At 46.0% G+C, this 18,481-nt stretch overlaps 1 protein-coding gene across 2 annotated transcripts in view; it reads right to left on the reverse strand.

Annotated features, from left to right (window-relative positions):
• Nucleotides 1–18,481, reverse strand: part of MAPK6 (mitogen-activated protein kinase 6) — a 39,671-nt gene that overhangs the window by 20,926 nt on the left and 264 nt on the right. The window contains exon 1 of one of the 2 annotated variants that reach the window (XM_038750095.1): nucleotides 11,490–11,593. The exons of the other annotated variant lie outside the window; for it this stretch is intronic. The gene's annotated coding sequence lies outside the window, so the exon portion shown is untranslated. Of the gene's footprint in view, nucleotides 1–11,489; nucleotides 11,594–18,481 lie in introns of those variants that run through there. 2 annotated transcript variants of the gene reach the window in all.

The raw sequence follows: 18,481 nt of genomic DNA on the forward strand, positions 1-18,481 counted from the left end.
CTTTGGGTGAATCCCTTGGTTTCCTGATGACCCATTCTCTGTCTCTTACCAATTTATCTACCCACTTTTCCCACCCACCTTGGCACACCTATCCCTTCATCTATTCCCTGATTCCCATCACAGATTTCCAATTATCTATCTACCCATTTTTAGGCACCTTATATTGCCTTCCACTCACCCACTCAATGACTCACTGATTCAATTCCCCTCCTCCTTTATGCCTCGTAGGCTGTCCTCTGTGTTCCCTTCTCATTTCGGCAGTGTATTTTCTAACTTTTTTTAGCACTGACTTAGCATTTTTTCATCTCTCTTCATCATTTGGTTTCTTGAAACATGTATATAGGACAGGCAGGGGATTGACCTGTGAGTGTGGGACTGCCAACAAGGCAAGCACGTGAGAGACTGTAAACATGGACTAGCGGATAGAGCATGGGCCTGGGAATCAGAAGGTCATGGGTTCTAATCTCAGCCCCGCCACTTGTCCGTTGTGCGATCTCGGGCAAGTCACCTCACTTCTCTGTGCCTCCGTTACCTCATCTGTAAAATGCGGGTTGAGACTGTGAGCCCCATGTGGGGCAGGGACCGTCCCAACCCGATTTGCTTGTATCAATCAATCAATTGTATTTATTGAGCGCTTACTGTGTGCAGAGCACTGTACTCAATAAATACGATTGATGATCCCACTCACAGGTCTCCTCTCTCCCCTTCTCCTCTCCATATTTCCCAATATGCCTGCATGCTTATCTTCCTATCATTCAATCATATTTATTGAGCGCTCACTGTGTGCAGAGCACTGTACTGAGCACTGGGGAAGTACAAGTCGGCAACATATAGAGATGGGCCCTACCCAACAAGGGGCTCACAGTCTAGAAGGCTCACAGTCTATCCACTTCAGCGCTTAGCACAGTGCCTGGCACACGGCTCTTAAATACCAGAATTATTATTAATATCTTGAGGGCAGAGAACGTGACTACCAACTCTGCTGTACTGGACTCTCCTAAGTGCTGAGCACAGTGCTCTGCACGCAGTAAGTGTTCAGTAAATACTACTGATTGACTGATGGAGTACACAGGGGGGTGGTGTCTATGTGGGATGCCAGATGCACTGGCCTGCTGAATATGTAGGTGTGAGAAGGTGGACACTTGAATGCCTCCAGGTGAATGGAGCGGGGCGGAGGCTGGCAAGGTGAGAAACAAGGAGGCTGTGAGGCCTAGTTGGCACAGAAAGGATGGTACATTCGCGGAAGAGCCTGGGAGTTCTCTGGGACTACCTTCATTCATTCATTCACTCGTATTTATTGAGCGCTTACTGTGTGCAGAGCACTGTACTAAGCGCTTGGGAAGTACAAGTCTTGGCTCTTCAGCAGCCAAGAGGGCAACTGTGTTTGATGGTTTCCCCTCCCTCCCACGCCAGTCGACGCTGGTGTCCCACCGGACGAGTCTGGGGTTCGGGTCAGTGGGGGTGAGCACACCTGGGCTGCTTACGGACTGGGCCTCAAGGTCAGCCTACCCAGGTTTTCAGTTAGGATGGTTTAGTGTGTAACAGCAGGCGGATGGGTCTCCACGTGGGTGGACACGCATCAGAGGATGGGAACGTGGGTCTTCTAGACTGTGAGCCCCTTGTTGGGTAGGGCCCGTCTCTATACGTTGCCGACTTGTACTTCCCCAGCGCTCGGTACGGTGCTCTGCACACAGTGAGCGCTCAATAAATATGACTGAATGATAGGAAGATAAGCATCCAGGCATATTGGGAAATACGGAGAGGAGAAGGGGAGAGAGGAGACCTGTGAGTGGGATCATCAATCGTATTTATTGAGCGCTTACTGGGTGCAGAGCGCTGTACTAAGCGTTTGGGAAGTACAAGTCGGCAACATATAGACAGTCCCTACCCAATAGTGGGCTCACAGTCTAAAAGGGGGAGACAGAGAGCAAAACCAAACATACCAAGAAAATAAAATAGAATGGATATGTACAAGTAAAATAAATAAATAAATAGAGAAATAAATATGTACAAACATATATATATATATATATATATATATATATATATATATATATATATATATATATATATATATATATATATATATATATATACAGGTGCTGTGGGGAAGGGAAGGAGGTAAGATGGGGGGGATGGAGAGGGGGAGGTTATCAAACAAAAGGTGTACATTTTTGACAGAGTTCCTATTTATGAGTGCCCAACTGAATTGTGGAAATTACACTCTTAATGTGGATACAATCCAAATGCACATAAAAGTATGCACAGACCAAATGCCCAAAAGCAACTCAGAAGGAGCCAAGAAAGGGGTATCACCTTTGTAAAATGGCAATTTTCACCTTGTAACATTAAAGTAAGATCATTTTTTTAGGGCTTTTCCATCTTTACAAAATAAGAAAATCAGAAACAGTACTCAAAGTTGGGTGTGAAATTTGGAAAAAATGTCCAAGAATTGTACTTTTAGGATGCAATCAGGCTCAGGGGTTTAAGTTATCATTACCACATCACCTCTTGTAAGAAAAAAAGTTAAATATCTTAGAATATCAAAAGAACTGAAGAGACTACTTTCAAAAGTCAACAACTGATATCCTAAAATGTCAGAACATAACAGACCCAAACAGACAAACAAGAGAAGCAGTACGGCCTAGTGGAAACACCAAGTGCCTGGGGGTCAGGGGACCTGGGTTCTAATCCTGTTTCCGCCACTTAATTGTTGTGTGACTCTGGGCAAGTCGCTTCACTTCTCCGTGCCTGTTTCCTCACTTGTAAAATGAGGATTAAAACCTACTCTCTCTTACTTAGCCTGTGAGCCCCATATGGGACAGAGATCATCTCCAACTTGATTATCCTGTACGTAACCCAGCACCGAGGATGATGCTTAGCACACAGTAAGCACTTCAACACAATAATTATAGGCACCCCTGTTTCTAGGAATATGTGGACATCTATGCCTGAACATACATCCCGAGCGCTAGTAGTAATAATAATAATGGTATTTGTTAAGCGCTTACTATGTGCCAAGCACTGTTCTAAGCGGTGGGGAGGTTGCAAGGTGATCAGGCTGTCCCACGGGGGGCTCACAGCTTTAATCCCCATTTTACAGTTGCGGTAACTGAGGCACAGAGAAGTTAAGTGACTTGCCCAAAGTCACACAGCTGACAGTTGGCGGAGCCGGGATTTGAACCCATGACCTCGGACTCCAAAGCCCGGGCTCTCTCCACTGAGCCACGCTACTTCCCTTGTAAGTACCCAGAAAGTGCTCAATAAATACCACTGATTGATCACTGTCTGTGCAGGTGTATACAGAGCCATGTACACAGATCCCCGAGGGAAAGGATGGGTGAAACAGTAAGGGACTGTCCAATGGGCCTATTCCATCAGTAGTGAAGAATTAATTAAAAAACCATCTAGGGAAGGATAGGCTCAGTGGGAGCCCTGAAAATAGCCAGAATGTTGTGACAATGCTGTGATCGCTCTGGCCATAACTAAGTTTTGTCCACAAAACTCTTACATGTGCTTTGCAACGTGCTGCATTTCTGCTCGCCTACTCTCCCCGGAGACTCTGGCCTAGCGTGTGACCGAAGACAACTCACTTAAAGATCGCTCTCTGCCGCCCATTTCCTCATCTGTAAATTGAGGGGGTGCCCCAAACTCCAAGGATCCACTACCAGAATGACTAGATGGAGGTGGGGCGTTCCGGGTGAGATGCATCCGTGGAGTCGCTACGGATCGGAGACGACTTGACAGCGTTAAGACGGGACAGGGCAATCACTACCTCTCAGGGCTGTGGCGAGGATGAAGTGAGATCACAGATGTGAAAACGCTTTGGAAAAGTTAAAGAAAAAAGGGCCCTGTGAATACAGGGGCTTGTATTAATAGCTCCTTCTCCCCTCCGGGACCAGCTGGGGGCCTGGAAGAGGAGGGGATTCCAGGATAGGAGTCTTGAATTCTTGCCAGTGGAGATGCAAACATGGAGATTTCTAAGGGCTCCAGCTGAGCAGGAGCAAGCTCCAGAGGTCAAACCTGCTACTACTGTCCACAGGCCTTGAAAGAAGGGCGAGGAGTAAAGCAGATCTATGAACCCCTGGGGAGACGGCAACCGGAATCCACCAATGACTGGGAATTTCCTGGCCCGACAAAGTGTCTGAAGGCAATGACATACCCACAACAGCAATACAAGAACTAATTTTTGGACACGAATCTCATTATTCCCCCCATCTACCCTCGCTCTTCTCCCTATACAAGGCGGTCTTCACACTTCACTCTTTCTAACGCCCACCTACTCATCGGGCTTCAAATCCCACCCGTGGACCCCTGGCTCACGTCTTACCGCCTTCCTGGAATTCCTTTACCTTCATAGCTGAGACCACCACCCTCCACACCTTCAAACATCATCTCCTCCAAGGAGCCTTCCCTGATTAATCGCTCACCTCCCCACCCTGTTCACCCATCCAAGTCACCTGCAAACTTGGGTCTGTACATCCTAGGTACTTCCTCCTAGGTGTGTGTGTGTGTATATATACACACACATATATCCTAGGTGTGTGTATATATATACACATATATCTAGGATATATGTGTATATATATATATACACACACACCTAGGATATATATATATTTTATAAATTTTTATTTATATGAAATACATATCCTAGGTGTGTGTGTGTGTATATATATATATACACACATATATCCTATATATATATATATATATATATATATCCTCTAGACTGTACTTCAATACCCCACCCCCACTGAATTTATTAATATATATAAATTCAGTATATATATATACTTCCTCCTAGGTGTATATATAGGATATATATATCCTCTAGACTGTAAGAGTCTACCAACTCTGTTGTACTCTACAAAGTGCTTAGTACAGTTCTCTGCACACATTAAGCACTCAAATACCACTGATAGATCTTTATACACTGCTGCTTCCCCTATCTGTAATTTAATACCTTTCTCTCCCACTCTCCCTTCAAGGCCCTATTCCCTTCAAGGCCCTACTGAGAGCTCACCTCCTCCAGGAGGCCTTCCCAGACTGAGCCCCTTCCTTCCTCTCCCCCTCGTCCCCCTCTCCATCCCCCTCATCTTGCCTCCTTCCCTTCCCCACAGCACCTGTATATATGTATATATGTTTGTACATATTTATTACTCTATTTATTTAACTTGTACATATCTATTTATTTTATTTTGTTAGTATGTTTGGTTTTGTTCTCTGTCTCCCCCTTTTAGACTGTGAGCCCACTGTTGGGTAGGGACTGTCTCTATATGTTGCCAACTTGTACTTCCCAAGTGCTTAGTATAGTGCTCTGCACACAGTAAGTGCTCAATAAATATGATTGATTGATTGATTGACTGTAAGCGCCTTGTGGACAGGGATTGTGTCTATCAACACTACTCTCTCAAGCGGTTAATACAAGTGTTCTGTACACTGTAAATGCTCAATATTATTGTTTGATTATCGTCACACCGCTGTTGGTTCGTTCAGAAGCATTTACTTCAAGTACTGACAAGCACGGTGACCTAGTGGAAAGCGCCCTGGGGCTCAGGAGTCCTAGCTCCGCCACTTGTCCACTGAATCACCTTGACCAAGTCACTTACCTTCTCTATGCCTTCGTTATCGCCACATTAAAATGGGGATTAAGACCGAGAACCCCAAGTGGGACGTGGACTGCATCTAACCTGATCATCTTGCGGCTACCCCGGCCCGCAGAGCTGTGCCTAGTAAGCGCTTCACAAATACCATTTACAAAAAAGATCCTGCAAGCTGAGTGAACAAATGAACTCAGTTCCTCCATAACATGTTTTCTCACAATGCGATAGAATTTGGAAGAGAATTAGGGAGCATTCTTCTGGCAAAGTATACTTATCAGGATAGAAGAAGTTAAGTGACTTGCCCAAGGCCACACACAGCAGCCAAGTAGTGGAGTCGGGATCGAAACCCAGGTCCTCTGACTCCTGAGTCTGTGCTCTTTCCGCTAGGCCATGCCGCTTCTCTGAAGAAGAAAGTCTTTCAAAATTAACTGCAACTTATCTCTCCCTCCCTTGAAACAGTATCCACTGCAAGGACTGGCTTCAACGCAAGTTACTCCACGTCGTCCTTATTAAATCTCCCTTAACGAATTCTTCATTCGCATTTATAGCACAGTATTTAATAACCGCCACGCTGTAACGCTCCTATCTTATTTTCACACACCCTCGACTAAATAGCCAGGGGTGTTTACTATTTATAGAAGAAATGTAACTTACAGATCTGATTTTTTTAATTAACCTTTTTCTCGGCATTTTTTTTGGACCAATACCAAACACACAAAACATTGTGTGTTCAGTACATGGTTGGCGTCCACTATATCAATCTCAATTTACGGTGTTCATTTTTTTTTAAAACAGCCACGTTGCAGTCAGTAGGCAGGGTGAGTCATCATGGAACTTATAAAACTTGCTGCTTTTCTAAGCTTCCTCCCACTCGGGCCCTGATGATTAAAACTGCACCCCATGTCAGATGTTACTACTGGATCACTTTGTGAATTCTCGGAAAGATTAATGAAGATGTAAAAAAAAAAAAAGAACCCACAAGTCCTTTTAGTGAGAATATCATTGTTTAGGTTTTTTTCCCACAAGACAATAGAAGAAAATCTAAAATATTTCATTCAATTGGAGAACAATCTTAAAACCTCCAAGGTCTAACTTTCGTCCCTCAACACCCTTTTCTGTAAAATATCTAATCCCCAAAATAACCTTTCGGTAAAGTGTTCCTCTAGTCTTCTAGGGGGGTTGGGGGGAGAGAAGAGAGGGGATTTCCTGATAGTATCTAGATGACAAAATCTGTCCGGCTTAAGTTTGGCACAGGCGTGCGTTCTGGCATTTCTCCTAGCGCATTGCAATCATCAGTCCTTTTTTTAAATCTTGCAGGGATGATGAAAATGAGACGAGAATACAGTAACACTATGCAAATTCACAAGTTTCCCAAGACTGCAAGTTGTATTTCTGGCTCAGAGCAGAATTCTTTCAAGTTTTTCCTCTCTCAATTTCAAGTCTAAAAGGCACTTTTTTCACTTCCAGAGATACAGTCATCTCAACTCTTCTAAGGGAGTTTAACCACTAACAAGCTTTTTGTCTTAGTCTAGCCAATCTTCTGACCTTATGGTCGGAATTATCTCCAACGGGTCGCCGTTCCCATTTGGGAAAGAGTTATCTGTGAATATTGTAACATTCTCTAGAGAACAAAGATACAACCCAGCTCAGAATCTGACAGTAACAGAGGTAAGAGGAGGAGGGATGAGAGAGGTCGAGTCACCTCTGAAGAGGTCTGATTTAATGCTTCCTCGTCCAATTCATCAGTCTCTCCACCTCCCCTCACCTTCTAATTGGGTCTCGTCCAAATGAACTCTGGCTGCCCTGAGAAATCGCGGTTTTTTACGCTTTCAAAAGTTCACACTAAAAATGAAAACATGTTTATGGCCACGGCAATTTGTTTCCACTGTGGGGTGGAAACAAATAAATCACGCTACCGTCGTACCTCTCTGCCCCTGAAAAAGGAGGGAACAGGGTATGATACAACTATACTTAACTTCTCAGTACCGTGAATCTTTAAGAGTAGCAGGCCCAAACCTAATTCCAGCGTACCCTCGCTATGTTCAAAAAGAGAGCTGAAATCTAACTGAATTGACAGTGCTGCATTAGTGAGGCGTTTCTTTTTTTATACTTTTAAACTCCCACCCCACCCTCACCTAAACATACATAATAAACGAAAAGAGTGCATTTCCACCCCTGTAATCAAATGAGGGGATAATTTGTACTTCCCAAGCGCTTAGTACAGTGCTCTGCTTACAGAAAGCGCTCAATAAATACGATTGAATGAATGAATGGTGTCTGAGACCATTTATCTTGCCTCTACCCCAGCGCTTAGTAGAGTAGAGAAGCGGCGTATCTTAGTGGCAACAGCACGGGCTCGGGAATCAGAGGACATGGGTTCTAATCCCGGCTCCGCCACTGTCTCCTGGGTGACCTTGGGCAAGCCACTTCAGTTCTCTGCGCCTCAGTTACCTCATCTGTAAAATGGGGATAAAGACAGTGAGCCCCACGTGGGACAACCCGATTACCACGTATCCGCCCCGGGGCATGGCTTAGTGGGAAAGAGCCCGGGCTTGGGAGTCAGAGGTCGTAGGTTCTGATCCCAGCTCTGCCACTTAGCAGCTGTGTGACCTTAGGCACGTCGCTTAACTTCCCTGTGCCTCAGTTACCTCATCTGTGAAATGGGGATTTAGAATGGGAGCCCCACGTGGGATAACCTGATTACCTTGTATCTACCCCAGCGCTTAGAATGGTGCTTGGCACACAGTAACTGCTTAACTAATACCATCATTATTATTATTATTTGGCATATGGTAAGCGCTTAACCATTATTATTATTATTATTATTATCATCATCATCATTACTTGGCATACAGTAAGCGCTTAACCATCATCATTATCATTAGTATCATTACTTGGCATATAGTATGCACTTAACCAATACCATCATCATCATTATTATTATTATTACTTGGTATACAGTATGCACTTAACCAATACCACCATCATCATCATCCTTATTATTATTATTACTTGGCATCTAGTAAGCGCTTAACCAATACCATCATCATCATTATTATTACTTGGCATCTAGTAAGCGCTTAACCAATACCATCATCGTTATTATTACTTGGCATATAGTAAGCACTTAACCAATACCATCATCATATTATTATTACTACTTGGCATATAGTAAGCGCTTAACCAAAACCATCATCATCATCATTATTATTATTACTTGGCATATAGTAAGCACTTAACCAATACCATCATCATCATCATTATTATTATTATTATTATTATTACTACTTGGCATATAGTAAGCGCTTAACCAATACCATCATCATTATTATTATTACTTGGCATATAGCAAGTGCTTAACCAATACCATCATCACCATTATTATTATTACTTGCCATATAGTAAGCGCTTAACCAATACCATCACCATTATTATTATTACTTGCCATATAGTAAGTGCTTAACCAATACCATCATCATCATCATCACCATTATTATTATTACTTGGCATATAGTAAGCGCTTAACCAATACCATCATCATCATTATTATTACTACTTGGCATATAGTAGGTGCTTAACCAATACCATCATCACCATTATTATTACTTGGTATACAGTAAGTGCTTAACCAATACCATCACCATCATTATTATTATTATTATCATTACTTGGCATATATAAGCCCTTAACCAATACCATTATTATTACTTAGCATATAGTAAGCGCTTAGCCAATACCATCATCATGACTACTTGTATAGTAAGTGCTTAACCAATACCATCATCATCATCATCATTATTATTATTATTATTATTACTTGGCATATATAAGCCCTTAACCAATACCATTATTATTACTATTATCATTATTTGGCATATAGTAAGTGCTTAACCAATACCATCATCATCTTTTAGACTGTGAGCCCCTTTTAGACTGTGAGCCCACTATTGGGTAGGGACTGTCTCTATATGTTGCCAACTTGTACTTCCCAAGCGCTTAGTACAGTGCTCTGCACACAGTAAGCGCTCAATACGATTGATGATCATCATTATTACTAGGCATATATAGTAAGCGCTTAACCAATACCATCATCATTACTACTGGACGTATAGCAAGCGCTTAACCAATACCATCATCATCATCATTATTATTACTTGGCATATAGTAAGTGCTTAACCAATACCACCATCATCATCATCATCATCATGATTATTATTATTTGGCATATATAAGCCCTTAACCAATACCATTATTATTATTATTACTAGGCATATATAAGCCCTTAACCAATACCATTATTATTATTATTATTACTAGGCATATAGTAAGCCCTTAACCAATACCATCATCATTATTACTTGGCATATAGTAAGCGCTTAACCAATACCATCATCATCACTACTTGACGTATAGCAAGCGCTTAACCAATACCATCATCATCATCATTATTATTATTTGGCATATAGTAAGCGCTTAACCAATACCATCATCATCATTATTATTATTATTTGGCATATATAAGCCCTTAACCAATACCATTATTATTACTAGGCATATATAAGCCCTTAACCAATACCATTATTATTATTATTATTACTGGGCATATAGTAAGCCCTTAACCAATACCATCATCATTACTACTTGGCATATAGTAAGCGCTTAACCAATACCATCATCGTTACTACTTGACGTATAGGAAGCGCTTAACCAATAGCATCATCATTATTATTATTACTTGGCATACAGTAAGCACTTAACCAATACTATCATCGGTATTATTGTTATTACTAGAGTGGTTGGCACAGGGCAAGCGCTCAACCGCCCCCCAACACAAGCGGTTAGTACAGTGCTCTGCACACAGTAAGCGCTCAATAAATACGATTGAACACACACACACACACACACACACACACACACACACACACACACACACCCCCAGTGATTCGCTCGCTTACTAAACTGGGGCCCACCGTCAACGGAGGCTTCGGGGCGGCCCAGTAACGTGGCAATCCCGAGGCAATGTCCCGTCCCCCGGATCCCTGGGCCACCGGCCGGCGCGGTCCCAGGAGAAGCCGGGGAGATGTGGCCAACTTGGACTGCCCAAGCGCTTAGTACAGTGCTCTGCACACAGTAAGCGCTCAATAAATACGATTGATTGATTGAGAAGCCGGGGGGGGGGCCGGCGGGGGGCTGTGAGCCCACTGTTGGGTAGGGACCGTCTCTATATGTTGCCAACTTGTACTTCCCAAGCGCTTAGTACAGTGCTCTGCACACAGTAAGCGCTCAATAAATATGATTGATTGATTGGAAACCGGGAAGCCCGGGGGGACTTGGAAACCGGGAGGCTCGGGGGGAGCTGGAAACCGGGAGGCCCCGGGGGGAGCTGGAAACCGGGAGGCCCCGGGGGGAGCTGGAAACCGGGAGGCTCGGGGGGACTGGAAACCGGGGGGCCCCGGGGGGACTAGAAACCGGGGGGCCCCGGGGGGAGCTGGAAACCGGGAGGCCCCGGGGGGGCTGGAAACCGGAGGCCCCGGGGGGAACTGGAAACCGGGGGGCAGGGAACTGGAGGGCCCCGGGGGGGCTGGAAACCGGGGGATCGGGGGGGGGGGCTAGAAACCGGGAGACGCGGGGAGACTAGAAGCCGGGGGACCCGGGGGGACTAGAAACCGGGGGACCCGGGGGGACTAGAAACCGGGGCACAGGCAGAAGGAGCCGGAGACCGAACAAAAGCGCCTTTGTCGGCGGCGCTCTCACTCACTCACTCACACACACACACACACATACACACAATGGGGTGAGGGGGGCCGGTGGCCGCCGCCGGGCCCGCCTCCGTCCGTCCACACACACACACACACCCGGCGGCCCCCGCAGCGAGCGACTCACAGGGCTCCTCCGGCTCATCGAGGGACTGCGGGGCCTGCGGGGCAGCCCCGGGGCGGGCTCCGGGCTCCGGGCTCCGGCGGCGGCGGCGTCTCCGGGCTCCCGCTCTGCCGCAGCGGCCGCCATGTAAGCCCCACCGGCCAGGGAGAGAGGGAGAGAGAGACAGAGGGGGCAGGCGCGGGGGGCGGGGCCTCCGCCGGGACACGTCACAGGCTCGCTCCACCGGAGCCCCGCCCCCTCGCCCGGCCGCTCAACTCGCGCGCGATTTTCAAACGCCGGCGCCGGAGGCCGACGAGACTTGGGGGCTGGAGGCGGAGCGCGCATGCGTGTCCGCGGCGGGGGCGGGGCGCGCATGCGCGGGCAGGGCGCGCCTCAGCCTCGTGCTTCGCCTCGTTGAGGGCCGTCGACGAGGGACCCCACAGTCACCCCTATTTATAAGAAGCAGCGTGATCTAATAATTATTAGTAATAATAATAATAATAATGGCATCCATTAAGCACTTACTATGTGCCAAGCACCGTTCTAAGCGCTGGGGGGAGGATAGTCCCCCGTGGGGCTCCCGGTCTTCATCCCCATGGGACAGATGAGGGAACTGAGGCCCACAGAAGTGAAGTGACTCGCCCAAGGTCACACAGCAGGCAAATGGAGGAGCTGGATTAGAACCCACATCCTCTGACTCCCAAGCCCGTGTTCTTTCCGCTCTGCCACGCTACTTCGCTATAATAATAAAACTGATTGTCTTTTAGACTGTGAGCCCACTGTTGGGTAGGGGCTGTCTCTATATGTTGCCAACTTGTACTTCCCAAGCGCTTAGTACAGTGCTCTGCACACAGTAAGTGCTCAATAAATGCGATTGATTGATTGTATTAAGCACTTACGATGCGCGAAGCACTGTCCTAAGCGCTGGGGTAGATAAAAGGTCAACAGGCTATCCCACATAGGGCTCACAGTCTTCATCCCCATTTGACAGATGAGAGAACTGAGGCCCAGAGAAGTGAAGTGACTCCCCCAAGGTCACACAGCAGGCAAATGGAGGAGCTGGATTAGAACCCACGTCCTCTGACTCCCAAGCCCCTGTTCTTTCCGCTCTGCCATGCTACTTCGCTATAATAATAAAAATGATTGTATTTGTTAAGCACTTATGATGCGCAAAGCACTGTCCTAAGCGCTGGGGTAGATAAAAGGTCAACAGGCTATCCCACATACGGCTCACAGTCTTCATCCCCATTTGACAGATGAGAGAACTGAGGCCCAGAGAAGTGACCCAACCAAGGACACAGAGCAGGCGAGTGGCAGAGGCGGGATTAGAACCCACGACCTCTGACTCCCAAGCCCCTGTTCTTTCCGCTCTGCCACGCTACTTTGCTATAATAATAAAAATGATTGTATTTAAGCGCTTACTATGTGCAAAGCACTGTCCTAAGCGCTGGGGTAGATAAAAGGTCAACAGGCTATCCCACATATGGCCCACAGTCTCCATCCCCATTTGACAGATGAGAGGACTGAGGCCCAGAGAAGTGAAGTGACTCACTCAAGGTCACACAGCAGGTGAGTGGCAGAGGTGGGATTAGAACCCACGACCCCAGGCTCCCAAGCCCGTGTTCTTTCCGCTCTACCACGCTACTTCGCTATAATAATAAAAATGATTGTATTTGTTAAGCGCTTACTATGCGCGAAGCACTGTCCTAAGCGCTGGGGTAGATAAAAGGTCAACAGGCTATCCCACATAGGGCTCACAGTCTTCATCCCCATTTGACAGATGGGAGAACTGAGGCCCAGAGAAGTGAAGTGACTCACCCAAGGTCACACAGCAGGCGAGTGGCAGAGGCGGGATTAGAACCCATGACCTCTGACTCCCAAGCCTGTGTTCTTTCCGCTCTACCACGCTACTTCGCTATAACAATAAAAATGATTGTATTTGTTAAGCGCTTACTATGCGCAAAGCACTGTCCTAAGCGCTGGGGTAGATAAAAGGTCAACAGGCTATCCCACATAGGGGTCACAGTCTTCATCCCCATTTGACAGATGAGAGAACTGAGGCCCAGAGAAGTGAAGTGACTCACCCAAGGTCACACAGCAGGCGTGTGGCAGAGGCAGGATTAGAACCCATGACCTCTGACTCCCAAGCCCAAGCTCTTTCCACTGAGCCACGCTGCTTCTACACATGGAAAGAGCACGGGCTTGGGAGTCAGAGGTCGTGAATTTACCCACTTAGCTGTGTGACCTTGGGCAAGTCACTTCACTTCCCTGGGCCTCAGTGACCTCATCTGTCAGATGGGGATGAAGACTGTGAGCCCCACATGGGACAACGTGACTACCTTATATCTACCCCAGCGCTTAGAACAGTGCTTGGCACATAGTAAGCACTTAACAAATACCAACATTATTATTATTATCATAAGACTAATAATAACTACAGGCTTTGTTAAGCATTTACAGTGTGCCAGGAACTGTACTAGGCACTGGGATGGATACAAGCAAATCGAATTAGATGCAGTCCCTGTCCCTCACGAGGCCACAATCTCAATCCCCATTTTACTGATGAGGTAACTGAGGCCCAGGGAAGTAAAGTGACTTGCCCAAGGTCACACAGCAGACAAGTGGCAGAGCCGGGATGAAAAACATGACCTTTTGACTTTCAGGCCCATGCTTTATCCACTAAGCCACGCTGCTTTTCATGAGCACTTACTGTGTGCAGAATGCTGTACTAAGCGCTTGAGACAGTAAACAGACACATTCCCCTCCACAACCCACACTGGACTGTGCTTTTTATAAAGAAAACCTTGTTCCCGACCTCTGGATTCTTACGTAAGTAACTTTGCATGGCTTTGGGCCTAAAATGAACAAATCTAGGTATTTCTGCACCCCAGTTTTTACCGCCTCCCCTTGACTTTATTCACATTAAGGTTTCATTCATATTAATGTCTGTCTCCCCCCCTTGTTGTCCACTAGTGGACTTGACACAACTGACTCCATTTTGTGTAGGCTGAAAGTAACCCTCCATTTGGGCAGGCGGAGAAAACAAGTCTGCAAAAGATGCCTTCAAGGCCACCAAGGAACACCCATCCGAAGATAACGAGAATTTACCTCCCTATTAATGAGAATTTACCTCCCTGTTAAGGAGAATTTACCTCCCTATTAATGAGAATTTAAAGACCTATCTATGCAAGGCCATAGGGCAAATAACAACATCTTGCACAAGGCCATAGGAACGGAGAACAAAGAGAATTCATAACACCCTGCCGGTCCCAATTGAATTCCAGAAATTTCCAAATGCCCCACCCCCATGTTGCTGTAACTCAATAAAAGGCAAAATGATATTGGGATCGGGCCTGCTTGTCACTCGTACCTCTCCCGGGAGGTGACGGGCAGGTAGCCACTTTCCTTCTTTGCTGCTCTATCTGAACTCATGTCTCCGAGTCATTTTTCCTATCTGTGTCACCACCCTGGGTACAAGAACCCTGCGGCCGATTTACACCGAGTTAACCTATTTTGCACCCTACTTGTCGTTTGTACATATTTCTTGTTTGTACATATTTATTACTCATTTATTTTACTTGTACATATCTATTCTATTTATTTTATTTTGTTAGTATGTTCGGTTTTGTTCTCTGTCTCCCCCTTTTAGACTGTGAGCCCACTGTTGGGTAGGGACTGTCTCTATATGTTGCCGATTTGTACTTCCCAAGCGCTTAGTACAGTGCTCTGCACACAGTAAGCGCTCAATAAATACGATTGATGATGATGATGATGATAACACCCCTGTAGACTGTAATCTCATTATAGACAGGGAACGCGTCTGCTAATTCTTTTGTACTGTGCTCATCTAAGAGCTTAGTACAGTGCTCGGCACATAGCGCTCAATTGATTAAACATAAACGGATAATGTGGGTCAAACAGAAACATCCAGTGAGAAATTTGCTAGTATTTATGAAGTGTTTACTTTGTGCAAGAGCACAGTATTAATGGTATTTACTGAGTGCTCACTGCATAGCGAGCACTGTGCTAAGATATTCAATCATATTTATTGAGCGCTTACTGGGTGCACAGCACTGTACTAAGCGCTTGGGAAGTACAAGTTGGCAACATATAGAGACGGTCCCTACCCAACAGTGGGCTCACAGTCTAGAATGACCCCTGCCCTCAGCAATTTACAGTCTAGCTGGGGAGACAGGCTCTAAAACAGAATTTACAGATATGTAGCCAAGGGCTGGGGGACCCTGACCCTCACTGGTCTGTAAATAAAATGAATGGAACACCTTATCGAAGCAACTATCTGTGCTTTATTTAGAACAGCGTTTGGCTCCTAGTGAGCGTTTAACCACTATCATGACTATCAGTTAAGACCTTGGTTTCAATTTAGGGCCACACCTTCTGACTCCGGCTCCCCGCCCACCCAGGGCGCATTGTGTTAACGCCCTTAGTTGGTGCTACCTGGGCATTTCTTACAAGGGTTAATGGGTAGTTCACAAAGACTAATGAACTGCAAAGGCAAACAAAGTCATTGTCAAGGATGACTGCTACCCCCCCGGGCTAGGCGCCTTTAGCAGATCGTCCCAGCTGCCACACCCTCGTCCTGGAACTGTTCCCCCAAATCAAAGTATAGAAATCTTAAGAGAATTGAGGGAGTCAAGATCTCTGTCTGTCTCTGTCTCGAAAAGGGGAGCCAAGTGATTGGGGCCATGATAGCCAGGAGGAAAGATTCAGAGGAAAAGCTTGGTGGACTCATGTTTGTGTATAATGTCGGAGTTGTAATAATAATAATTATCATTATGGCATTTGTTAAGCACTTACTAGGTGCCAAGCACTGTTCTAAGCGGTAAAATAGATACAAGGCAATCAGGTTGTCCCATGTGGGGCTCACAGTTTTATTCCCCGTTTTACAGATGAGGTAACTGAGGCACAGAGGAGTTGAGTGGCTTGCCCAAGATCACACAGCAGGCAAGTGGTGGAGCCAGGATTAGAACCCACATCCTCTGACTCCCAAGCCCGTGCTCTTTCCACTAAACCACGCTGCTTCCCTGGTAGCCATAGCCAGTATTTCATGATGGCCAGGAGGAAAGAGCCAAATGAAACTTGGAGGCCTCATGTTTGTGTGCAATCTCCGAGTTATAAGTATTTCATCTGGGGATAAAGTAATCTTTGTAATGATGAAGCAGACTATTTTCAGTATAATTTCTTGTTTACACTGTATCTCACCAGGGAGACCGTTTCTCAATATCAAAGGATTTACCCAAAAATAAAGCAGATTAAATATTTACTGTAGCATGTCTGTGGATTCCACAGTCTATGACCGGCATTATGGGTCAGTGTGACCTACAGCAAGGGTAGACAGGCAGGCAAGGCAAACAGAAGGGCCATCGTGCCCTCAAACTCTTTAGAGGACAGGTTGTTTCTGGACCGGCACCGGGAATGCATGTCTACTCGGAGGAAGGTGACCGGGAGAGGGAGGGCGGGAGGACCACCCTATTTCAGACCATATCCAGGTCAAGTCCGAGAAGCATCAGATGGCTCAGGGCCCTCCCGGAGATTCAGGCCCTCTCTGGAGAAGTACCAATCAATCAGTCTAGAAATAAATAGCATTTATTGACTGCTTACTCTGGACAGAACACCACTCTAAGCTCCTGGGAGACTACAAAAGATCCCTGACCTCAAGGAGTTGACAGTCAGACGGATCGTAAACTGGCCCACAATGCCTTGGACTGGACCTAATTGATCCTTATAATAATTATTATTATGATGATGACATTTATTAAGCACTTACTATGTGCAAAGCACTGTTCTAAGCGCTGGGGGGATACAAGGTGATCAGGTTGTCCCACGTGGGGCTCACAGTCTTAATCCCCATTTTACAGATGAGGTAACTGAGGCCCAGAGAAGTGAAGTGACTTGCCCAAAGTCACACGGCTGACAAGTGGCAGAGCCGGGATTTGAACCCATGACCTCTGACTCCAAAGCCCGGGCTCTTTCCGCTGAGCCACGATGCTTCTCACCTAGACCTGCCCTAGGAAAATCTCAAAATTGCTGGTTTATATATCCTGACTAGACTACTGTGTCTGTTTTTTCTCTCTCTCCAGCCGCCTCTCTTCTCTCTAGCCTATAGTTCATTCTGCTGCCCAGAACATTTTTCTAAAGCATCATTCTTTACATGCCACCCCATTCCTTCATAAACCTCCAGTGGTCACCCGTTCCTTTCCACATCATGCAGAAACTTCTGAATGTTGGCTTTAAAAACGCTCCAGCGGCTCGCTCTTATTTATTCAGTTTCTTCTCCCACTACACTCGCATTCTTCATTCCTCTGAAGACCACCATGCTTCATTCTCAACCCTCCCCACCTCCGGCCCCTTCTCACGCTCTTCCTGCTTTGAACTCTCTCCACCTTCAGATCTTCCAGGTCACATCTCCCCACATTTGCAAAGCCCTTCCAAAACCCCACCTCCTTCAGGGGGTCTTTCCTAATTCATTTTTCTTTCTCCTAAGCCATACGCTTCCCAACTATCACCTCAGAACTTTTGAGCCACTTCTACATTCTTGCCCTCACAATTAACAGTATAGCACCCAACTGTCACCTCAGAACTTTCGAGCCACTTTCACGCTCTTGCACTCACAGTATAGCACTTCTTTATTTAAGCCCGCATTCATCCATGTACCACCTTAGCATTCTCTTTTTATCTTCCTCTTTGTAATTATTTTGTGTCCTTCCCTCCTGCTGTATTGTAAACTCCATGCATGTCTGACCTCTGTTGTCATCTCTGAAGCGCTTCGTAGTGTTCCGCACACAGTTGGCATAATAAATTCTACTGATCGATTGACTGAAGGATCAGCCCTGGCCAACCCGACTATCGTGCCAGCATCCCCTGGGCAGGACCCAATTCATCTGCCTGTGGACTACTCAATGTTGAGCCAGACAGAGAAGATGAGAAGAAGGTCAGGGAGTAAAGGACAGATGGTACACCAAGGAGCAGGAGGACAAAGGGTAGAAAAGAGAAGACAT

The sequence above is a fragment of the Tachyglossus aculeatus genome, chromosome 8, assembly GCF_015852505.1.
Source record: "Tachyglossus aculeatus isolate mTacAcu1 chromosome 8, mTacAcu1.pri, whole genome shotgun sequence".
NCBI classification, from domain to species: Eukaryota; Metazoa; Chordata; class Mammalia; order Monotremata; family Tachyglossidae; genus Tachyglossus; species Tachyglossus aculeatus.